Consider the following 25,489-nt stretch of genomic DNA (forward strand, 5'->3'; position numbering starts at 1 on the left):
GACCTGCCTTGGCCAGGAAGGGCAGTAATCCAGTGTGTACTTGTTACCAGTGTGTGTGTGTGTGTGTGTGTGTGTGTGTGTGTGTGTGTGTGTGTTGGGGGGGTGGTATTAAGAACTTTGTTTCAATTGTGTTTCATGACATTCTTCACACTGCTGTTGCCTAGTGTGGTAAAGGGAATAAATAAATCCTCTGCTTCTTGTTCGTGCTCCTTAATCTTCCCCAAGGCTCCTTCAGCATTGCGCTCCACACCCAGCCTGCCATGGAGCCACCCAGACAGCTTTTAATACCAGCATTCAGCGTTTACTTCACATTGAGAGGTCAAAGTCTCCCGGGGAGTGTGGAACTTGAAAATTGGCTTTGTGACCACTCCATGGGCAACTATAACCGTAGTCATAGTCAGAAACTTCTGCTTGGTTTCCACCTGATTGGCCAATAGGTACCCTGGGAGCTTTAAATTCCTGATGATGCCCAGAGAATCTAAATGAACATGTCTGCAGGGCTTGGCATGTCTTCAGAATCTTGCTTAGTCAAGGGCCACTGCATAAGCACTCAAGCAAACTCCTGGAATCATTATCCACAAAGACATGCTAAGGCTCTCTTGGAAGCCTAGGACTCAAATTCAGCTCCAAGACTCTCTGATGCCCCAGGAACAGGGATGTTGGACACAAAACTCAGCTGTGCGCATGTGCGGTAACAGATGAATTAGCCAGGAGCAAACCGTGTAGGTCTGAGGTATGCAAACTCCAGGTACTGCTCAATCTGTGGCCCCTGGGCCAGCGGCAGCATGAAACATTGTTAGAAATCCAAGTCCTTGGGTGATAGCGGGGACCCAGGGGACCAGAGGGAATTGCTGAGGTGACCCAGATGATGGCATTTAAAGAGCACACATACAAGTACACGTCTGTGGATTCCATAGGAATCTCTAGGCAGCTCTGCTAAATACAAGGGACGTACCCTTCCTCTTGGGACGAGGGCCCCAGAAACACAAGGCTCACAGGAACCACAGATTAGAATGTTTCTAGCATGATACTTTGAAAAGCCCCAGAGAACCCAATTGTTTATTCTGCATGGTCTCTAAGATTCCCCCCTTCCCCTTCTTCCCCCCCCCCCCAAAGCTTGGAATCCTACCTAAATGACTCTAAAACACTAATATAAGTTGTCCCAATTCACAGGGGACCTATTTGTATACAGGGCTCCCCAGAAGCTTCTAGAAAGATAAAACTAGCCAGTAACTCCCAGACCTTGCTGAGTGGGACTCATTTGTTTATAATTAAGCTCCTGGCCTCGTACTTCCTGGTAGATCGGAACAGCACAAACTGGCCGGGTCTGTTCCCTCGCTTCCTCCTCCACCACGCCTTCAATGGGGCAGAGGGTCCTACTTACCATGTGCTCCACTCTGACCCCAAGTGCTTTTTTATGGCCGGTGCCTGGCAGCTCCCACATCTCCCAAGTGGTGCGTGCTGGCAGGGGCTGGCTCCCGTCCAGCCTCACAGAGAACAGCAGGCACAGGCTGGCAACTGATAGAGTAGCAAAGCCCTGTGTCTCCAGCTCAGACTTCCTGGGCGTTCAGCCCTCCTGCGCTCAGCTCCGTGGCTGCTATCTCTGAGGGGGCTTGCCTTTTAATTTGTTTCTGCGGCAGCCATGCTAACAAATGGGACCCAGCTGAAGAGCTGTCTCAGGAACAATGGCTGCTCAGTTCTGCAGCCAATTTGTCCCAGGAACCTTTTGTTATGAATCCTCAGAGCCCATTAACCCCTGAACCTGGGAGATGCTATCTCCCCAGGGATGAATTACCTTTCTTTCCAGACACGTGTTTGCTCATTTAGTTCCTGCTTCATAAAAGCAACCCAGTTTGGGGCTGTTTTCCAGCAATTGAGGGGAAGAGCTACCCCAGTGTCCTTAGGGCTCTCATAACTCAGATAGAGCAGCTAGCCATGCTCTCCAGTGACAGCTGGCATTTGCTGTGTTGCTAGTATGAGCGAAGGACTATGCAAAAATCATTATTTAACCCTCACCAGTGCCCTGGGTCCTGAAGGACAGAGAAGTTAAGCTACTTGCCCAAGAGCCCTCAGCACTTTAGTGACAGAGCAGTGATTTGGAAAGCCACCCTCTCGTCTGAGGTCTGCTCCCAGACTTCTTCTCACTGGGAATGTGCTCTGGGTTGGGCTTTTAAGTGCCAGGAAGGAAGAGGTGGCCAGTCTCTATGGGCCTCAGGAAGGCAATACACTTCACTTGAGAAAGGATGCCCGTTGACAACAGTGCCATGTGAGTTGCAGGCTTTATTTTTAGTTGTTTTTGTTTTTAAAGATCTGTTTGTTTATTTTATGTATATGAGTACACTGTAGCCATCTTCAGACACACCAGAAGAGGGCATTGGATCCCATTACAGATGGCTGTGAGCCACCATGTGGTTGCTGGGAATTGAACTCAGGATCTCTGGAAGAGCAGTCAATGCTCTTAACCACTGAGCCATCCCTCCAGCCCCTGTGCACACTGTTTTAATCATGTGGGTAAGGGGAAAGAATGCTCCCGAATGCTGTACATCTCTGTTACCAAATAGCATATTGGAACCAGGAGGAAATGGCCAATTAGCTTTTGCTCTGGAAATCTCTGAAGTGGCTCATCCCCCAAACTAAGCTTCTGGTTTGTTGAGTGTTGGGTTAGCTTGCATGCAAAATAAAATTAATTAAAATGTAAATGATTCTCTTATTCAATGGGTTATTTTTAAAACGTCTATGTGTGTGTGTGTGGTATGTGAACACAGCTTCTTTGTATGTACAGAGCAGCTTAGCATGCTTAGCATGTAGAGATGTTTGCATTCATGTGAGGGACAGAAGTAGATCTCAACTGGTTTCCCTAACTATTCCAAACCTTACATTGAGACAGGACCTCTCAGTGAAACTGGAGCCTATAGATTCGGCCAGTCTTGCTGGCTAGCTCACTCTAATCATCTCTCTCTACACTTCCTGGGGGCTGGGATTATAGGTGGCCTCTATACCTGCCAAGCCTCTCCAGGGGTGCTGGAGGCCTGGACCCTGATGCTTATGTTTTCCTAGCAAGCACTTGACCCACTGAGGCAGCCCTCCAGCCTGTAAGGGTTTATTCTTTAGCTTAGTATATTCAACGTTCACGTGCTATTATCATCAGGGGGTGACTTAAAAGAAAAATCGTGATGCTTAAGCTGTTCCCCAAGGAACAATTGTATCAGTATCTGGCCATGAGCATTCCTACGGTGCCCCGGCCCGCGGGGATTTGACAAGACCTTAGGGAAGGGGGCGAACGAATGAAAGGACAAGAGACACAAAGAATGAGAGCAAGTCTGAGGTTCTGATCAAGCTCTGAAACTTTAATTTTGGGGGCAGGTTATAAAGACACAGCAAACCAGGAAGTTTGGGCGAGGGTCATTGTTTAGGGCTATCTTACTATGGGATCCTTACTGTCTAAGACCAGTCCACTGTCATAATCTTATCACCCTAGACCATCCCACTGTCATAATCTTATCACCCTAGACCATCCCACTGTCATAATCTGCTCCAAGGAAATGCCAGACGTTCTTTAGGTTCCTGGGACCTGAGACCTGTGAATGTCCTTTCTTAACCTTGTACTGACTAGACTTTATAAAACAGCAGGTAATTTCCTGGGCTTGGCTCCCGGCATCTGCTCCCTTTTAATAATTTTAACAATTTTAAATGAGGCTGGCAGGCAAATGCGGACATTAAGAAATCTCATTGGCAGATAAATGGGCATTGACCAGAGGGGGAAAGCATTGACCTGATCCTCCCAGTATCATTTGTAATCGTGTCTTTTTGGGGAGGAGAGGGTTATTTATCTCATGGGCCATGTAGGATATTGAGAGTCCTAGTCGGCTGCTTTGAGACACAAGAAATCAACACCAACCTCTATGCAATCAGGTTTGCTTTTCAGGGGACTCAGAAGCGGACAATTTGGGTCCTCCCCTTGCAGTATCTTGTCACGCACCCCTTGCAGGTACCCACGTTGTGTCCATGCCATGCCGAACCAACGTGCATAGATCTGAGTTCTATGCAGCTCCTAAAGGAGATATGTCAACGCAAGGCTCAGCCAAGCCTCTATCAGCCAAATCAAGTCTATGATAATGCACTTGTAGGGGTTTAGATGCCAAGGAGTCAATTTGTTGTTTTATAAAGCCAGTGAGTCTGTTAAAGACCCACGGGTGGAAAGCCAAAAGGCAAAGGGAACTGATCACAGGGCCCAGGATGGAAGGGAGAAGGGTAGTAAGCCAAGGAGAGGCAGAAAACTACTCTTTCTTGTTCTCACTGTTTCTTTTGACATTCTAATCTCTTTCTGATCTTGACCACACTATCTCTAACTATCCCAGTTTAGTCAGTTAGTATAAAAACAACATTCCTCCTTGGGGCGGCACAGAGCCCCCCTTGCTGAAGGAAAAGCAGATGAGAGATTTTTCTCTGATGCCAATCTCTAGCTGTTCGATGTCCTTGTCAATGGCCCGTCAAGGTTCTGAGTAGTACAAGTCCCGAGGCCTGCATCAGGATCAGAACTTCCAACAGCGAATACCATGGGTGGCTCATTTTTATCTGGAAAGGAAAAAGAAGGGAATTCTCAGGGAGATTTCTCTTCCCTGGATTTCAATTGTTATCCATTTTATCTACAGTTGGGTCTGGCTTTGTGGAGGTATCTGTTTGTTTCGCCAATCTTTCTGGCAGCCATCTAGCTGCGCCTTTTTTGGTATCAAACAGACATATCAATCCTCGGCCCCATATGAGAACTGAATCTAGGCCGTTCCACTTAAAGGTAAAAAGGTCCTTCCATATAACTGTGGCATAATTTTTATGGTGTCAAAGGCGATTGGCAGCAGATTTGCCATGAGCGTCCAGATTTAGAAAATTGAGAACAACAAGGCATGATGGAGAATATTTCTAGGAGACCCCTTCTGGGGGTATAACTCCCACTCTTTGGTTTTTTTAAAAGCCATTTTTTTTTTTTTTTGAGTTCCTTGCAAAACCAGGGCAGAAGCACCAGTAGCTGCTCCTTCCACACTCAGAGAGTTATGAAGATATTATTTTAAAGTTCCACGATACCTGTTCCACAATACCTTGTCCTTGAAGATTATAAGGAATCTCAGTAATATGGGTAATATTAAATTGTCAACAAAACATCTCAAATGTCCAACTGCAATAACCAGTTCCATATTCTCTCTTAATCTGATATGGAACACCAAGCATAGAAAGATAATTTAGGCAGTAACTAATTACATTTTTAGTTGCTTCTCCTCTTAAAGCAGTTGCAACTAGAAAGCCTGAAAAGGTGTCAATTCACATGTACATGTTTTAATTTTCCAAAATCAGAAATGAGTAACATCCACTTGCTATAATTGATTATGTATAAGTCCTCAAGGATTAACAACATTATGAAAAAATTGAGGACACAGAGAACAAGTTTTTGCAATTTTACTTGCACACTCTCTAGAAATATCAAATTATTGTCTTAAGGTATTACTATTTTGATGATATAAAGAATAAGATTGTTTGGCCAATTGTTACTGTGAGGCTTATAATCTGCCTGGTATACAAATCTGCTGTGGCATTGTCCTGAGGTCCAGGCAATCCAACCTGAGCTCTTAAATGTTTTATAAAGATAAGAAAAAGTATATGTTTCTTAAATTAAGCTGTATTTGTAAAATTTGAGAATTAGCAATATCTTAAAAATGAACAATTTTAAGCAATTATAAACCATGAGCTATAATATACTGGCTATGAGTATACAAATTGAAAGCTTAATTTTTTTTTCAGCATTTCAAACAGTGGCTACAGCACATAATTCAATTATTTCTGCTGAAGCAGGGGGAAACTTAAGAAAATGAACATGTGATCCAATTATACATATAGTCTTCTCATTAGGTGAGCTGTCTGTAAATATTTTCTGCCTTTAAATATTTTCTGGAGCAACAAGCACTCCCAAAAATTTGAAGCTCGTTGTGTGAGCGTGAAGGCTTGCATTAAAACTCCTTCAGAGAGATCAACTAATAAAATACCATGCAATGAATAATATACACTGAAAGATTCAAACTCTTAACTCAAGTGTGAGAGTTCTTAATCTGGCCCTATTTCTTGAGGCCTGGCCCAACGATTATCCTTCCTGTACTGAGGACAAATTCCAGGGGCACTCCTGCTTCCAGACAGCACTTCTGCTGTCTGTCTATGCCTCTATTTTTTGGACAGTCTTTCCAAAAATGACCCGTGTCTCCATACCTAGAACATTCCTTATCACCTCAGTGCTGTGAAAGCATGGCTTGGACTAAAGTTAGCATTCTCATAAGCCAAATGTGTAAAAAAACAACTCCTGCCTGGGGTTTCTAAAATTTCTACCAGCCCTTTTAGCAGACTACCTACAAATTCCTAAAATGATTTATCAGAGCCGTGTGTGTTCTAGATAAAACTCCCACTGAGATCTCAGTTTAACTATATTTTTGAGTTTCTTTTGCAATATTAGAGTGTAACCATAATTTTGGGAAACAAAACCGATTTTTAACAATATAAACAATTTATTTTCTCTAAAATCAACACCAAGTACATTACTTTCATGTTACTAAGTTTGGCTGTCAGTTCTTAAATATGAATGCATGATAGTGCAGCTTTTAATACCTCTTAAAGAGACATTGTTTTAAATCCTATCTTTATACATCTGGTTTCTGAATGACTCCAATCCTGAGTTACCAGTTTTAAGCCAACTTTCTGTTACCAAAGTTGCAAAAAAATTTTTAATCATACCCAATAACTTATAGCAAATAATCTATATCCAAGACATGCAGAACATTTTATACTTCTGAAACCAGTCTGAAGCAAAAATGAAGTGGCTGCACATATATTTAGACTAAACAATTTTTTCTTGCTTTTTCTAGCTGTAATTTCAAGAGAAGCACCTTGTCACCTGTTGAACCCAATAATCATAGTCACAGATTTTTCTAGGAGAAACATCTATTAGCTCCTTACCATAGAAGCCATAAAAAAACTGCGAGTCCCTTTAAGAGCAGCTTTTACATCAATGAGACCATGGCAGGGCTTCTCCATCTGTGCTAGACTCCTAACCACAAGTGCAGGGCTCCAAGGGCCAATTGAAACTGCTTTTTATTTTTACTTTTTCTTCTCTCTCTCTCTCTCTCTCTCTCTCTCTCTCTCTCTCTCTTTCTCTCTCTCTCTCTCTCTAGTTAAAAATTAAATCAAGGTCTGAACAACCAGCAGATAAAGTTTTAACCATTTTCTTTTAAACATGAAACAACATTCAAGCAACGAAACAAAAACACAGACATAAACTGACAGACATGGACAGATTGGTGCACCAAGGACAAAAAATAGACATAGAGAGCAGTACTGAGGGTCTCTCCCGTAGGAGCCAGAGAAAAGGCAGGACAGGCTCCTGATTTTCTCCTGCTCCCAGGAGGGCTCTAAAATCGCCTTCTTCTTTTCTTTTGTTAACACGGCCGGAGAGTGGACAACTGCATTAGCCCTTTCTCTCCCTCATCTCCAAGGTTTAATGTTTTTATCTCCTCCTTAGGAGGCGTAGCATTTTTTCATCAATAGTCTCCTCTTGGGGAAACATCGACAAACATCACCAATGAAATCTTTTCTATTTGGGAAAAGGGAAAAATTCTATTCTATCTCTATTTCTATCTTCTATTCTAACTTTCTATTCTAACTCTATTCTGACTAACCTAACTCACTATTCTAACTAACTCTATTCTATTTGTCTTTTCTATTTGGGAAAAGGGAAAAATTCTATATTCTAACTCTCTATTCTAACTCTTTCTAACTAATTTAACTAACTATTCTAAACTAACTCTATTCTATTTGTCTTTTCTAAGATCTTTTTTTTTTTTAACCCTTACTCCTCGTGCCTTGAGGGACTCCTTGAGACCCTTTAAGAACAAATCACGTTTGCTCAATGCTTATCCCATAATTGCGTTGCTTTTTCTTACCTTCACCGGATCAATCTCACAGGCAGGTGACTCTGTGGCGATCACAATGCGGATCTTCTCTCTTCTCTCCGGAGAAGCATCGATCCTATGCTTTCGGGACGTCCCTGTGGAAGCAACGTTCGATCGGACCCCAACCCACAAGGCCACACGTTGGGTGCCAAGCGCCCCGGCCCGCGGGGATTCGACGAGACCTTAGGGAAGGGGGTGAACGAATGAAAGGACAAGAGACACAAAGAATGAGAGCAAGTCTGAGGTTCTGATCAAGCTCTGAAACTTTAATTTTGGGGGCAGGTTATAAAGACACAGCAAACTGGGAAGTTTGGGCGAGGGTCATTGTTTAGGGCTATCTTACTATGGAATCCTTACTGTCTAAGACCAGTCCACTGTCATATCCTTATTGCCCTAGACCATCCCACTGCCATAATCTGCTCCAAGGAAATGCCAGACGTTCTTTAGGTTCCTGGGACCTGAGACCTGTGAATGTCCTTTCTTAACCTTGTACTGACTAGACTTTATAAAACAGCAGGTAATTTCCTGGGTTTGGCTCCCGGCACTACGGGCTTATTTCGGTGTTCAGCATGGTTGAGAAGTAAAGCTTTATTATAAAGCAAATCTAACGATTCCCTGTCGATGTGATAGCGTTGCAAAGTCAGCCAGGGTTCTCTCATCTTTCCATACTTCCATTTCAAACAGCTGGCACTTGTTCTCAAGGTGACTATTTGATCCAACATAGCTACTGAAGCTCTAGCCACTACATGTGGATTCCAGGTGTGGTGGTTTGAATGTGCTTGGCCCACCAGATGCGACACTATTAGGAGGTGTGTCCTTCTTGGAGTAGTTGTGGTCTTATTGGAGGACGTGCATCACTGTAGGGCTGGGCATTGGAGGTCCCCTCCCATGCTCAGGCTCCACCCATTATGAAAGAGAGCTTCTTTCTAGCTGCCTGGGGATGCCAGTCTCTTCTGGTTGCCTTCAGATCAAGATGCAGAACTCTCGGCCCCTTCTCCAGCACCATGTCTACCTGCATGCTGCCATGCTTCCTGATATGAGGATAAACCTCTGAAACTGTAACCCAGCCCCAAATTAAATCTTTGCCTTTAAGAGACTTGCTTTGGTCATGGTTTCTCTTCACAGCAATGGGAACCCTAAGACCAGATGAGAAGAAGGCAGAAGGAAAGACAAAATGTAGTAACACCTAGCTCCTGTGGGCTGAGTTGTGAACATTTATTTGTTCAAGCCTTTGACTGTGTTGGGATGAAGTAGTTAAGATTGATTAAATAAGGTCTTAGCCGTGGAGTCTTGACATCACAGGATGGATGCCTTTTCCAATGTGGAAAAAGTCTCTTTCTTATTCTTCCATGACAATGTAGAACACAGACCAGGGTAAGATCTGTCAGTGTGACAGCCTGGGCACACTTCGAGCACTGAGATTGTTAAAATCTTTGGAACAAACCCGAGATAGAGCCATCAAGACTGAGTCTACTCACAACCCTTCTGGGAGGCTCTATCCAGGTATCTATTGGTCAGTCTCACGACTGCAGAAGAAGCTGGCAAGAGACATCATTTCCCAGGTCCATGGCCACCTCCAATACAGTTGAGGTCCTGAGACAGAGGACAGAGGGAAGCCTGCTCATTGCCAATTAGCAGCATCTTGATCAGCAACCTAAAGGAGGAGGAGGACAAGAGAGTGAGAGAGATGAAGTTTAGAAGATCACCATAGAGTGGGAGCAAACTTGGGAATTTCCTGTGATTTAGGGAAAGCAGGGATAAGGAAAACAGGCCTCCCTCTCCCTCCCTACTCTTCACAGCATGCCAGCTGTTGCAGGACAACCTTGTACAGGATCCAGCTGTGAGAGATGCTGTCTATCCCTAGCCTGGCCTTGAGGTTACTGACATGCATCATCAGTGGTGGAGAAGGCCTGTCCAGGCAGTGTCAGGGGGCCTCTGTCCAAGCTGGGCAATCAGAGGTAGCCAGTAGGTACTGCCCGGAGCACAGAGTGGGAGTCCCTTTCTCACTGAACAAACATGTCATGATCTCAGCACACAGTCAGGATCTCAGTCTCCTGGAAATTACTCTTCAGATGTGAGGACAGACAAGCAAGTCAGTCAGGTGATACTCCAAGAGAGGTGATGGAGAAGGAATGAGGCATCTGTAGCTAGAAACTTAAGCCATTCTTGTTGGGAAACTAGATGACCAATAAGAAGAATCTAGAAGATCCAGGGAAAGAATGTTCCGGGCCATGTTATGACGAGAAGCAGGTATGTAGGAGAAATAGAAGGGAAAACAAAGACCACTACCCTGTGGTAAGGGGACAGAGATGAGGACACAGAAAGATGCATTGGATTTGAACAATACATAGATGATGGGTAAAGATTATGCCTTACATTGAAGTACATTGAGGAGGGTGGTACAGGACCATTCGAGCCAAGATATGACATCCCTCAATTATGGTTTCAAAACCACTGTGGCCACCATGTGATTGGTGCTTGGCAGAATGGCAAGGTTGGAAGCAAGGGACCAGTGAGATATTCTTACTTGACCCACATAAGACACATTATAGAGTCAGAGTTGGACAAGTAGAGTTTAGCATGCTTGGGACTCCTGTCTTTGTAAATACAATTCTACTGGAACATAGGCATGCCCATGTTTGTATATCATCCCTTACTTTATTGACACCAAAGCTGAGCTGAAGCATTATGTCAGAGATGCATAGCCTGAAAGTATTTCCTATATGGCCCTTTAAACAAAACACTGGCATGCTAGAAGCAAGAGTAGGCAGAAGATCAAGGATATCCTTGTCTACATAATGAGGTCAAGCCTGGGCTATATGACATCTGCATCCAATTGAAAAGTTTGCAAATCAGGACCAGAAAACGGTAATGATGACAGGAAGTGAGTGAGGTGGGAAGACACTGGGTTCATTCCAGAATCTGGGCCACAGGATCCATTGGTGGACTACATGTGGAGAAGGGAAGGGTAGCAGCGGACCACTGTCCTTTGTGCTTGAGGAACTGGGAGCAGGGCTGAGCCATGGAAGAACATGGAAAAAGTCATGTTTAGATGGGAAAATAGTTGGATAGGTGGATAGCACCTCCTGGCCCCAGACAGTTAGTCAGCCCCTGTGATGGCTGGGAGGTAGCCAGCCTTTCCCATGAGCATTCAGCACCTAGAAAGGCCAGAGATGTGACAGGGCTGACACAGGGGGATGAATCTCCCCAATAACAGCAGCAGCTGTGTTTTACACCATATGCAGCTACTGACCTTACACATCACTACCCACCTAAATTAGTCATGCAATGACATCAACAAGGTTAGCATCTCCCAGTTTGATCTTTGGGAACATAAAATAGAAAGAGTTTAAGTAGTGTGTGTGTCTGTGTGTGTGTCTTAACATGTATGCACGCATGTAAAGATTGCAGGTTCTTTGTTCAATCACTCTCCACCTTTTTTGGGGGACAGGGTCTCTCCCTGAACTGGAGCTTCCTATCAGGCATCAGTGTCTGGCCAGCAAGGCTCCCTAGCACTGGGATTTATAGCCATGTCTCCACAACTGGCTTTTTCACACAAGTTCTGGAGGATAAAGCTCAGATCATCATATTGACTTGGCAAGCGCTGGCTCAATAGAATTATGATGTCACCTATTGCCTTATCCACTCTCAGGCCTGTAGGATGGCATTGGCTTCCTGTCAGGGACTAAACTGCACCAAACACTTCTGACCCCAGGACCTTTGCACGTGCTGTTCTGTCTGCCTGCAGAGTCTGTCCCTTAGCTGTCCCCATCTCCCCAGTCTCAAGTAGGTATCTCTTCTGAGGCCCCGCATCAGGGTGGGAAGGAGAGAGAGAGAGAGAGAGAGAGAGAGAGAGAGAGAGAGAGAGAGAGAGAGTGTTTCTGGGGAGCAGGAACAAGCACTCTGGTCACATGCCTCAAACACATCCTCCAACACTAGGCAGTGTGGCTGTTTCGAGGATCAAAGCTGACTTGGCTGAAAGAGCTAGTGGCAGAGCCCTCTTCTGCACCGAGTAACTAGCACACACTGGCATTAGCCAGCACCCTCCCCAAGATGGCTCTGCTGAGGTAACCCTGGGCAGCTCTCCCACACACAGCAAACTCAGGAGCCCCTGCTTCCTGCCTCTCCTGCTGCCTTTCCATGTGGCTGGATTTATTTTCACAACAAGTTATAGTTACATTAAATATTAAAGACACTTTGCAGGTGGTGTTTACTGTTTGAAGAGTTAACAAATGTATGTTATGCTGGATAAAACAGCAGAACCTATTTGGAATGCTGACTGCTGGGGCTGGGCACAGGCAAGGTGACAACCATTTCCATATTTTCATGAAACAGTGCCTTCAGAGCAGCCCTTGGCTGTGAATGGACAGGAAGATCGCGCGGGAGACAGAGCTGGACCCAGAAGGGCCGCAGTACACAGGGCTGCCTGCAAAGGCCAGGGTTCACAGCCCAGCATGGGCTGCCTCTTGGCCTAACGAGATAATTACATGATGCTGTTTGTCCTGTGGAGTCTTCACTGTGAACCCGGGACTTCAGTGAGTCTCTCTATCATTATTTACATCATATACTCTTTCATTCCTATTGTGAGTATCCACCGAGTTCCCTAGCACTGAACAAAGGGAGATGCAGTTTCACCCTCTTGGAGCTTCCATAGGCAGATCAGAAGTCAACTCAAAATAAAAATGAAAACTGTCTGATGAAGGTAGACCTCCCCCTGGGGATTTGCCTAAAAGAGCAGGAATCAGCCCTGGGGACTGCCAAGAGACAGACTCTGCAGGCAGACAGAACAGCACATGCAAAGGCCCTGGGGCAGAAGTGTTTGGTGCAGTCTGACTCTGTAGGAAGCCAATGCCATCCTACAGGCCTAAGAGTGAAGAAGGGGATGGGTGACATCATAATCCTATTGAGCTGATAAGATAGCCAGAGGGTGGAGATAGATGTTAACGGGTACCATTGAGGTCCTGTAGACAGGAACTCCTTTCTGACTGAGGTTCAGGAGAAGCCTGAGTACCTAGATCCTGCTCTGTGGACCACTCTGGGGGATGCTGAGACTGATGGAGACTGTACAATGACCCTGAGGACAGCAGGGAGCCTCACTTGACATCTCTGCCACATTCTGGATGCTGTTTCTGTTCCAACTGTCACCAGTCATCAGCTGAGGGCTCACTTGTTTACCCAAATAGAAATCATGGTGAGCAACAAGAAACTGTTCCAGGGCTGCTCTCTGGGAGCTTCTCTTATCCTCGGTGCTTGGCAGCGACGGGCAGTGCGCAGTGGGCAGGTGCAAGGAGCACCCGATGATATTACCATCCATGTGCAGACCTTGGGGACCAAGACCTTGGCCTTGGGCCATGGCCAATGTTAAAACTCTTTCCCTGGGGTCTGGCAGCTGTCTGTACTCTTCTGGCAGCCAAGGCTGCTAAGTGCCTCTAGGTACCTGCCCCTTTGGTATCTGTGTTTAGAAACAAGGGCAGCCAGCAGGCCACTCAGAACTGGGCATCAGACATGATAAGCAGTCCTCGGGCATGGGCACCTACTGCCTGTGGGATTGGCCATCCTTGAAAGGAATGACCGTAGATGGATGGAATCCCTGGCAGACTGTCTATCTGCTGTCCGTCTTCAGCTGTCAATCAGCAGAAGCCAGATCCTTCATCTGTCAGTCTCTCAGAAGTCAGGGCCTGCATGCAAACTGGACTGTTGAGGTACACAGGCTCAGAGCTAAGGATTGAAAATCAGGCACAAGCTGCTGGACCCTCTTCAGCTGTCAAGCTGTATCAATCAGTTCTGACCCATTCTGGTCAATCAACGAGCTATAACATCATTCGGCTGTCTGATGTCTCTGTCATCTTCTGTCCGTTACTGGTGCAGTCTGTACCACTAAAACCAGGCATGGGAAGGTCAATGGGAAGAAGCCTTTTATGGGGTCTCATGGTACAAACCTGGGGAGGCAGCAGGGAGAAGTCTCTCAGATGGCTCGCTCACTCGCCCACCCTGAGCAACCTTCTTAAACATAAGGCCAAGAAGGGGTATTTATTCAATTACTGACATTTGCTGGAGCCAATCACAGCCTTGTCAGTTAGTGCTAATTATAGTCACTGGTCAATCACAGCCTTGCACCTTAGTACCAATCAGAACAATCTCTCTGACAGGGGATCTGCTCCCTGCTGGCCAAGGCAATAATGGTCACGAAATCAACCAAAGTCCACTAAGGCTTATACTTGCAAACAGTCTGACACAAACTATTTCAAATAGCCCTGGTTGGTCCTACGCCTCCTGAAGCCTTGGCTATCAGCTGCTATTGTTACACAGATATCTGCAAGCATCCACAGAACAATCAAGATGGCTCCCACGGGCATGAGTGGGCAAGCTGCCTGCTAGACACAGCATCCTTTTGCTCTAGACAGCTCACACACTGGACAGTCCAGTAGCTGCTAATTAGGGAGTCAATTACCCCAGTCCAGTGTCTTTGCTTGCTTACAGGAAAAAGACCACCAGGAGTGCTCACAATAAAAACTTACCATTAATGCAGAGAGTGATTTCTAACAGATGTTAACGCTGTCTAGCCCTGCCCAGTACTCAGGGGAAGGTGCTTTCCCTCTGCAGCCACCTCTGTCCATGTGTGGAGACTTGTGGAACATATGCGCTGAATTTCAGAGGAACCCTTCCAGACAGTATTGCTCTCTGCATATCTCTACTTCTATAGATGGGGAAACTGAGGCAGAGGAGTTAGAGAATTCTGCCTGTATTCCCATAGATAGTTTGTGGCTAAGCATAGACTTGAACCCAGCTATCCCCAGGCCTGCCATTCTGATTCCCCAAGGAAATGTGACATTTTGTCTCTGGTACGACTCCAACAATAAACAGAGTAGGGGTTAACCCTGCAGTCAGTCCCTTTCCCCACACCCCAAAACACTGAGGTCATGCCACCAACTGCTCCTTTCCCTTTCTCTCGGTCCCTTGCTGATTTACTTTGAGCAGATATCCCACAGAGTATACACATTCCCTGGGCTGTGCATCTGACTGATGGGGTTGTCACAGGCTCCTGGAAGGAGTTTGCCCCGACTGCCTCTCTATAGATAATGAACTTGACCCAGGAGCATTCCTCAGGTTTCCCTGCAGAGATTCTCCTCTGTTTATCCTGGGACTGATATAGACAGAGGGGTTAGGAAGGCCAGAAGTTCAGAAAGGGCTAACCAGCCCCTGATAGCCATGCTCCTAGAGAGAAGTCAGCTCCATGCCACCAATCCAGAAACCAAAGCTCAGGACAACAGGGTTGGCAATGGTACTTAATCCTCCATGTCTCTGGGCCCTAAACCCTACTCCTAACCTCTTTAATCCTATCAGTATTATCTCAGTGAAGGATTCACAGGGCCCAGAACCAGGGTAGCCTAGCCAGTGTCAAAGAGTAAGAAGGGAAGACAAAGAGCCCACCTCTGACAAGTGGGAAGACATGCCTCCAGGTGGACAGGATGTAGTTCTATGCTATGCACTGGGCTGAATAATTCCTTTTTGTAGTGTCTGGCTGTATATCATAGGACATACTTCGTGGCGTCTTCAGCTTCAATTCACCAGACATAAGTAATGGGCATCAGTCAGCCCTTTGTACCAGCCTATAACAATGTACTCTTCAAACTTGACCAAATGTCCTCTGGGGTTACAGGTGGAGATGGAGCCCCTGGGTTCCTTTGCTCAGATCACTCACTCACAGACATTTCCTCATGCTTCCAGTGGGTTCTCTGAATACAAGCCAAATTCTTGCTTGCACAGAGTTGCTTGCTTCTATAGAAGAGAAGGTTCTATAGTATCTACAGTGACAAGCAGTGACAGGCCTACTGACCTCAGATTTATCCAGCATCTCCAGCCTTCACCCAAGGTAAAACCAAAATAAAACAAAACAAAAAAATCACAATATCTGAATGAAGTCAGGTGGACAGGAAGGGTCAGGGTGAATCTAGGAGGAGTGTGGGGGGGTGTCAGGGTGATAAATACAGGATAGATAGATAGATAGATAGATAGACAGACAGACAGACAGAACAGACAACAAATACTCAAATTTTCTAGGTGCCAATTCACATTGAAGGTGACCATCCTCATGTCACAGAATAGAAAATAAAGGTTTGGGGAATTAAAAAACAACAACAACAAAAACCATAGAGCATCACAAGGTTAGGTTCTGGCAGCCCAGGGTTAGAAAGCTGGCATCCTTCAGCCTTCTGCTTGCTGTTTGCAACAGAGCCTACAGGAGCCACCCTGAGGGCTCTGCCTCCCAAACCCTTCTCTGAGCTTCTCCCTGCAGGGGGACTCCTTCTGCCTTTTCTGATTCCAAAAAGCAGGGACTATGCCTCTTTTCCACCCCCCCAGACTCCTGCACCCTGCATAGGCTCGGCCAGGCTTGGAGAATGCTCTCCTAGTGGAACTATCTTAGTCAGAAATCACTTGTGTGGTGCAGACTGCAGTGAAGGGATGGCCATAGGAAGAGGGAAATCATTGGCAGGTGATGATTCACACAGCAACTCCTCAACACTGAGGTTCTTCACTGGAGGTGGGTACTGGGAGCAGGGAGTTGTCGGGAAACAGTGGGCTGCAGCTCCTCCTCGTGCTCCTCGTGCCCCTCGTGCTCCTCGTGCTCCTCGTGCTCCTCGTGCTCCTCGTGCTCCTCCTGCTCCTCCTGCTCCTCCTGCTCCTCCTGCTCCTCCTGCTCCTCCTGCTCCTCCTGCTCCTCCTGTTCCTCCTGCTCCTCCTGTTCCTCCTGCTCCTCCTGTTCCTCCTGCTCCTCCTGCTCCTCGTGGTCCTCCTGGTCCTCTTCCTCTTCCTCCTCCTCCACGTCTTTGGCTGTCAAGACCCTTTCATTTTTCTGTTCCATTCTCCTCTTTGGCCCCTCAGAACAGATTCTCTGGGACTCTCCATAGCCAACGTGGCCCCTAGTGTCACCCCATCATCCCAGCATACACACCCCTCTCTTCCTCTACATCTGCTCTGCAGCTGATTTATTATGGTAGACTATTTTTGCTTGGAAACAGAAAGAACAATGCAGCTTCTACAACTGCTAAAGGGAAGAGAATTCTAATAGCCTCTTTAGAAAACTTCAGGCCGTCTTGATACACCACTACAACTCACTAGGTACTAAGGCTCTGTTTGTTTTGGACCTTTGTTTGCTTGGTTTGTATTATTCTCAGACTGGATCTCATGTAGCCCAGGGTGGTCTGAGGCCCTCTGTATAGATGAGGCTAATCTTACACTCTTGATGGCCCTGCTTCTCTCTACCTCTGAAGTGCTGGGATCACAATGACAGGTGTATGTACCATGACCAGACTATGTGGTGCTGAGGATGGAAAGAGTTGGGCAAAACCTCTACCAAATGAGCCACATCCCAAGCCCCCTGTGTGTTAGGCTAATCTATTCTCTAAATTAACCTATTCTGTATATAAGCTTACCTTTTCACTTACAACCATATCAAGGACATCCATTCACGTCAAACATGTAAGTAGCTACTATGTTACCAACTAAGCAGGTGGAGAGACCATGTTACACAATGAAGACTCCTCAGCTCATTTCCATATCATTCTGTGTATCAAACCTGAGGCTACAACATCATTTCCTCTCTGCAGATGGGGACACTTGCACATAAGAGGCTTAGCTACCTGCCCAAGGACCCACAGCTACTTAGGTGGTAGAGACAATTTCAAACTCAGACCTCTGGTTCTAGTAGACTTTATAGCAATCCAAAGTATGGAAGTCCTCAGATCTCTGATACTGAGTATTTATAATGACTGGAGCTTGGGCTAGGGCTTTGGTAAGGAGGAACTATCCCATGAGCCTGGCCAACTGGTTTGCATACCCACGAGTTACCACCCACTTGAGTTACCTGTATATCTTCATATACCTGATGTGGTTTAACTCCAAGAGCTGAGAGCACTGGATCTTTGCCAACACACATTGTTAAGACTTGGTGGATACCAAAAGTTGTCCATGCCTTTATGAGCCCCACTCTTTATTCTAACATCTTTCTCTATGATCCCGTTTTTCTTTAAACCATGTCTATAGCTTAGAGAGCTGGGATTCCTCCCACAGAGAACTGCTGGCTCCTGGAAGGCAGGAGCTGACTAAAAAGGCTGAGGAAGGGACTGTAGCCTGCCTGTACCCCTAGAACCCCCCTACACCTTGATGTGCTTTGGCACTCAGCACTGTGCACCTGGTTTTCATCAGCCACTCCCCTCACACAGCTGGAACCTGCTCTGCTTGCATCCATCTGGAAACCTCTGCCCCTCTGGAGATGGCCCTGAACACAGAAGTATTGACAACACAAACAGAAGCACCCCTCATTAGGTCACTCCAGGGATACTCTATGATGACCCCGTGGGACTACATCACAGGTACCCTCCATAGGGTTTGGTCCATGCTTTCCTTGTTCTCTCTTTTCAGGCCTATTGCCCATCCCCACCTCCCTGTCACCAGCTCCCTGAAGGTTGTTCATAAAGCATCCTTCAAACTGTTGCCCCCAGGCTCTCTTCCAGGGAAAACTGTGTGAGAAAGCCAGGCCCTGAGCCTTAAGCTCTTCCACTCCCCCGTGCCTCCTTAGTCACACCCTATATGCTACATGAGAATATACCAGGGTCTTAGAATTCTAGCGCTATGAAGCAAGAGTGAAGGCATGGAATGTTAAGTAAAAAGATGCCATCCCAATTATAGCTTCCAGAAAGCTTAGTGATAAAGCCCTCTGATAGGGTAGTATCACCAGGATGCTGGGAGCGGGTAAATTGGCTTGTGAATGGAAACTGGCCAATACCTAGGAATGTATCGAGCTAGTCCATTAATCTTGGGAGCTCCGATTTGGTCATAGTGAGGAGGTTTATGCCATCACAGTGGTTGTGAGCTACCATGGGACTATTCTCATCCCACCTGTAGGGAGCCAGATCACCACCATATCACTGCACATAACTCTTCAGGTTACAAAGAACATGAGCAACACGTAGGTGCTCTAAACTGTGAGTTCTGGAGTCAGGCAGCCTTGAGTCCAGCTGGATTATTGCTAGCTACATTTGTGGTCTTCTCTGGAGTAACTCCTCTCAGATATTAGTGCGATCAATATGAGGACTGCTGAGCTAGTGCTCTGTTTGCAGAAGCAGCTCAAGGCACGCCAGCTAGAAAGTTTTTCAAAACCCACAAGAAGCAGTCTGAGGAGATAGTTCGATCAATAAAGTCCTTGCCTTACATGCACTAGGACCTGAGTTCAATCCCCAGAACCTACATTTTTAAACAGCCCATCATGGTCATGCAGTCTTGTATCCCATAGCTGCAGAACAGGCAGGCAGATTCTGTGGGCAGATCCGTGGGTATGCTTGCCTCGCCAGCCTAGTTGGATCAATGAGTACCAGGTTCACTGAGAGACTCTGTATCAATAAACAAGGTGATAAGTGATACACACACACACACACACACACACACACGGGGGGGGGGGCAGAGACTGGGGGGTGTGTGATCACAGAAAAGCCCAGATTATGGTATCAGAGATCACAGCCCCAGTGCCCACAGGACAGCAGTATCTACCCCATGGTTTCCCTGTCCAGATGTCAGCTCAACCCTTTTCTGAAAGCAATGATTCTGCACTGCTCAGGAAAGATGATCTGATGTTCTCAGCTCAGGCTTGCTGTGCAGACGCTCCACCTGCCCATTCTGTTGACTCCTCAAAGGGAGCAAGCACTAGAATGTGTTCCCAATGACTTTGGGGGCTGGTTAATTAGTAGGTAGCTGTGTCTGAGCAGCTGAAATCCCACAGCCCTGAGCACAGGAACCACACTCCTGAGGCAGCACAATAATCCAGAATCCACCTGTCATGCGCCGTGTTAGGAAGGTGTGGCCGATTCTGTCAATCATAAGCCTTGTCTCTGCATGCTTTCTACAGCTGATGGCTTCCCAGATCTAATCACCTCCAGCTCAGACACAGGATACATATGTCTGCAGTAGCCTTTCTCAGCTGTGATTACCAGAACCACATGGCTCAGTTCCCAGCTTTCTTCCTCTTGGAAATGGCTGCTCTGGGGTATGATCTGCAGTGTCTTCCGGAAGGTGCCACTAAGACAGAGCCCAGCTCTGTCTGTACAGCTCTGTCTCTGACAGGTACAGTCACTCCTGCCACTTTCCCTCTGTTTCAACACCCCATTCCCCAGCCAAAGCTTACCTACAAACATTTGTATCAGTCCATTTTCAGTTGCTGTAACAAAAGGCCCCAGACTGGGAACTTACAAAATTAAAAAGATTTGCACCAAGCATGATGATGCGTGCCTTTAATCCCAGCACTCAGGAGGCAGAGGCAGGCAGATCTCTGAGAGTTCAAGGCCAGCTTGGTCTACAAAGTTCCAAGAGAGACAAGGCTATTCCACAGAGAATCCCAGAGAAAGGAGGGGAGAAGGGGGATGAGAAGGGGAAGAGAGATGGAGAGGAGAAGGGAGAAAGAGAGAAAGAGAAAGACTGATTTATATAGCTTATAATTTTGGTGACTGGATAGCATCTACAGTATGGTACTGGCCTCCTAGCCAGAGTCCCTTGACGGCTCCAAACATGGCAAGGAAGGGAAAGGAAACCACTGTGTATGGAGTTAGGTACACATATAGATCATATAGATTGCTATGTGATCACCTGCTTATGTGAGAACTCACCTACTCAGTGAGACCAACACCAATCCCTGGCAACGATGGTGCCTGATGACCTTCATTGACCCCACCTGAGGGTCTTGACATCCCAGCACATACACCTCTGGGTGAGATACTCAACCCATAGAAGACTATAGCAGCTTCCCACAGAAAGCCTTCCCATCCATGAACAATGGATGGCAACTGTTCAGCACTTGCTATGTACCTTCTTCTGGGGGTAGGCTTGTGTAGGGACCAGGACACAGCCAGTATAGAGAAGGGAGGTGAGCTGAGAGGAGAGTGGCGAATCGGGCTGGGATTTGGGGTGAGGAGCTATCCATCTTCAGCCCCCCCTCCATCCTCCGTGGGTTGAGAATGCAGTCCATACATCATGCTTGTAAACGTTTACTGCAGGTGTTTCACCAGGACCCAGAGTTATGGGCTTGCTGAAGAAGCCCCCAGGAGAACAAAAAAGACATTTACTGTGGAGTTTCCAGGCTGGGTTTTCCATTAGTAATTGTGAAAGACAGTTTTTATTAAGCGCTTACTCTTTGTCAAGTACTGTGACACCAGGAGACGGCCTCATTCGGCTGCCACAGCAAGGGTGTGTGGTAGACACTGTTCCATTTCATCCATAGCTGAAGAAACTTGGTCTCAAAGAGGTTAGACCATTTGTCTAAGGGCCACCAGCTCAGTTAAGAGTTACATTAAACCATCTACTCATGACCAGTGTGCCAAACCTCCATCTTGTAAAGGTCAATGGACCAAAGCCTCCTGCCTCACATGCCCAGGGACAATAGCATCCAATCCATGGGGCATTCCTCTGGCTTGTTCTGTTTCTGGAGAAACACTAATGCCCCCTTGAGAGTGTTGAAGAATTCCCCATCTGTCCTCTACCCTTCTGCTTTGGCGAGCTCTTGCTGTTCATCAGAGAGAAGGGACAAGAAGCCACAGTGACAACAAAGACAAAAAAAGCCCCCACTATATCAGTGCCCCGTGAGAATCCCCTGGGGTTGAAGAACATGTCCCTGTGCCTTAAATTTCTATGGAAAAAAACCTCAAAGGTGCAGATCCATCTAAGTGCTAGCTAGCTATGGAATCCACACTGTGGCCAATGACTCTGTCACACTGGGGACATTTTGTTCAGGCTGATGTGATCCAGTACTCCCCCTGCCCCCAAGAAAGTGCCACTCAGCATCTGTGGTGTCTTTGAATGAAAGAGAATCTCATTCTTCCCTTAGGTTTCCACCAAAGCAGTAGGAGACTCTGTCTCCCCCAAGCAATGAGGTGATGGAGGTCAGCTTCCTCCAGCTTCCTTAGGTACACTTGGCAGTACCACATCCTAATACTAAGCTACAGCATGCATCTGCCTGGCACTGGATCCCTGATGAGCTTTGAAGCAGCCTGCTGGGAAAGGGGCCAGCTGCCAGGCCTGCAGCATGCATACTCCTCTGAGGACAGTGCTTGGCAGGGGCCCCAGTGTCTGAGAGACAAGGGTCACCATGGCTGGGCTTCAATGAGCTGGCTTGGATTACTTGGTGATTGGCTCTGTGCTCTTGGAGCCTGGTCAGGTCAACCTGACCCCAGAGGCCTATGAAATAACATGAGCAGTTGGCTAGCCACTCCTCATCAGGGCCAGGAAGCCAGAGTCTCAGTTGCTAAAAGAGTTAGCTGGCTTGTTCTGAAACCCAGTCATGAAACCTACAAATGGCTATGGGTTCCTGAGGGAAGATGAGGGGAAGGTGGTGGAAATGTGGTGTCAGGAGGTAAAAGAAAGGGCAGGGGATGAGAAGAGGGGCTGCCCCTTCTAGGTTGGATTTCTCAGGCTTCAAGGTCAGTTGTGGCTGGAAATGGCCAAGGAAAAGACTAGAAGGAGACTAGAGCCCTAGAAGAAGTCAGTCAGTAAGTCAGTCAGTCAGTCAGTCAGTCAGTCAGTCAGTCAGTCAGTCTGCCTGTCTGTCTGCCTGTCTGTCTTTTTTTTTTTTTTTTTTTTTTTTTTTTTCTTGACTGATCAAATATTTCAGGAGGGGCTGAGGAGATGGCCTGCTGCTGTGCTTAGACTACTCACTGCCTGACCCTACCTGCTCTTGGGGCTTGGAGGTGAGGTGGTGCAGAGTCAATAAGACAGACTCTGGGAGCAGGTGAGAAACGCCACAGGAAGCTCATCTGAACGCTGCTGCAAGCTCCTTTCATACCCTCCACTCACTCCCCATTGGTCCCGAGAAAGCATTTCTTCTAAACAACAGTTCCCGATTGGCTGGCGTTGTTGTCTCCATCTGCAATTCTTCCGGCTCTCAGGCAGTCCTCAATTAGGTCCTCCTGCAGGAGATGCCTTTGCCGCTGCACAGGTCCCAGCGTTTACCTAGAGTTCCTCCTACGATGGCCTAGTTGGTAAAGTGCTTGCCTTGTGAGTGTGAGGGCCTGATTTGGGTCACCACAAGCCCACATATAAGGAAATGGGCATGGAATCATGGGACTGGGAGGTGAAAACATTCAGATCCCTGGGCTGGTTGGCTGCAGCGATAAATAGGCCACAAGCCTATTTAGTGATCTACAGACAAATGAAAGGCCCTGTCTCAGAAGAAAAGGGAACAAATGGCACCTGTGGAATGACAGCTGAGCCTCCATATGCGTACACCTGCACAACATGATCACACACTCACACACACACACACCGTTTGACAGAGTCTGCTAGCACTGGGGTGGCTACATGAAGAGCAACCGTACACATGTAAGATCAGTCCCTGACCTTGTTTCATTTTTTTTTAAATTTCCTTGTGAAGAAGTTTTGTGTTTGTGTTGATTTTATTTTGCATGTGTTTGGCTACACATGTGCCACAGCACATTTACAGAGGTCAGAGGACAGCTTGTGGAGGCTGTTTCTCTCTTCAACCATATGGGTCTCAGGGATAGAACTGAGGTCATCAGGACTGGAGGCAGGCACCTTTCCTTGCTGAACCATCTTGTGGAGGGAGGGAGGGTGGAGAGAGAATGAGAGACAGAGAGAGAGAGAGACAGACAGACAGAGACAGAGACAGAGTTTAAGGACTGCTTTGATATAACATTAAGCTTGGTGACTGATGTTTTTGTCACTGTTTCATAGTACTGGGGATGGGGGATGGAACCCAAGGCCTGTGCGTGCTAGGCAAATGCTCTACCACTGAACAACAACTCCAGCCATGTGTATTAGTTTCTGTTGCCTGTGATAAAATATCCTGACCAAGGCAACTTCTAGAAGGAAGAGTTTATTTGGCTTTATGTTTCCAAGGGATGACCCCCATGATCATCACAGTAAGAAATCAAGGCAGCTGGAGCAGCCAAGGGAAACGATATTCTCACTGCAACAGGAAGCAGAAAGCGAACATTGAGGCTTTGAAACCTCAATGCCCATCCCCAGTGACATGCTTCCTCTAGCAAGACCACACCTCCCAAACAGTGCTACCAACTGGGGACCAAGTATTCAAACACCTGAGCCTCTGGGGGCCACTGTTTCAAGCCACCACACAGTGACTAAGGCTTTTAACAGCCTTTGAGATCCGCCTACACAGCAGCTGCCTACCTGCTTGCCTACTCTCACCCTAGGCTCACCATCCTGTGTGTCACACACACATACACACACACACACACACACACACACACACACACACACAGGAATCAAAGCAGCCATGTGACCTAATTCTGCTTCATCTTCTCTGCCGCTCTCGTTCCTGTGACAACGGATGGTAGACATATCCTTGTCAATGAGCATGCCTCTGCCTCCTTCACCAGAAAGGATATGTTGGGATATGTGTCATTATCCCACCATGGGCTGCCAGACTGTCAACCCTACCACATCTCATCTCAAATTAAAGTTATCTCAGAGGCACCAAAACGCATCAATGTCACAGTAAAGAATGAAAATACAGACTTCCTCTTGGGTTAATTTGACTAGGGGTGAGTCCAAATTTCAATTCTTCACCTTTCTATGTTCTTTCTGTTGTCTGTGGCTACTGGGCTATCTGTAGTCTATTACACATACCTGTGCCTGTACCTGCCTGAATGCTACCTGACGTCTGACTGTCCCTATAGCTGTCTGTCCTTAGCAAAGGGCTTTGTTCTATATTTATTGAGCAACACAGAGAATGAGGCATAGGAAAAGGATACGACATTCTTTATGGACATTTTTTTAGCTGGGTTTTACAAGGTAAAACTTTACCTTGGGTAACTTTACAGACTTCAGGTGACCCAAAAGCACTCGGAACTGCAAGCATACATTAGCAAGCCCTGTCAGGTCGCTTCCAACATTTATGGTAGACGTTTGTTATATGACATTGCTTCCAGCCCGTTGGCTGCCTTCGTCACTACATACACTTGCAAATGTGCATTACCCTGGATCGGGGGCATGGATAGGCACATAGCTCGAGATTAAAGCTATGCATTATCTTAGGCTGTGAAAAATGTTTCCATGGGAGACCCAAGGCAAGTCACATCGGTCCCATTGTTCTCTTGCAGGCAGGAGAAACTTAAGCAGAGTGAACACACCATAGAGTAGCCAGCTAAGTACATAGTCCTAAACGTTTTCAAGGTGTGCTGATTTTGCTGTGAGGACTGGCAGAGGTTCAGTTGCTGGGGGTCAAAAGATATTTTCATAAAATTGTGTTGCTATATCCACGTTTTCCAGACAAATGTCCCCGTCAGCTCTGCACATGCAGGACATTATGCTCCTGGGATCCAAAATGCCTCGCTGCCTATAAATTCAGAAGGGGAGGGCTCGTGCCTCACAGACATTGCTGACTGATGAGCAAGGATAGGTATGGCAGAGTATGTACCCGCCGTCCCCTTACAACTAGGAGAGCATCTCAGAGAGCTTTCTCCACGGGAATGAGCTCCTCCTGTCCA

The 25,489-nt window shown here is 46.6% G+C and overlaps 1 long non-coding RNA gene across 1 annotated transcript in view; it reads right to left on the reverse strand.

The window, feature by feature from the left end:
• Nucleotides 1-7,919: 7,919 nt before the first annotated feature.
• Nucleotides 7,920-25,489, reverse strand: part of LOC143443495 (uncharacterized) — a 46,975-nt gene continuing 29,405 nt past the window's right edge. The window contains exon 3 of the long non-coding RNA XR_013112547.1: nucleotides 7,920-9,636. This is a non-coding gene — a long non-coding RNA (uncharacterized LOC143443495). The remainder of the gene's footprint in view (nucleotides 9,637-25,489) is intronic.

The sequence above is a fragment of the Arvicanthis niloticus genome, chromosome 9, assembly GCF_011762505.2.
Source record: "Arvicanthis niloticus isolate mArvNil1 chromosome 9, mArvNil1.pat.X, whole genome shotgun sequence".
Taxonomy (NCBI): Eukaryota; Metazoa; Chordata; class Mammalia; order Rodentia; family Muridae; genus Arvicanthis; species Arvicanthis niloticus.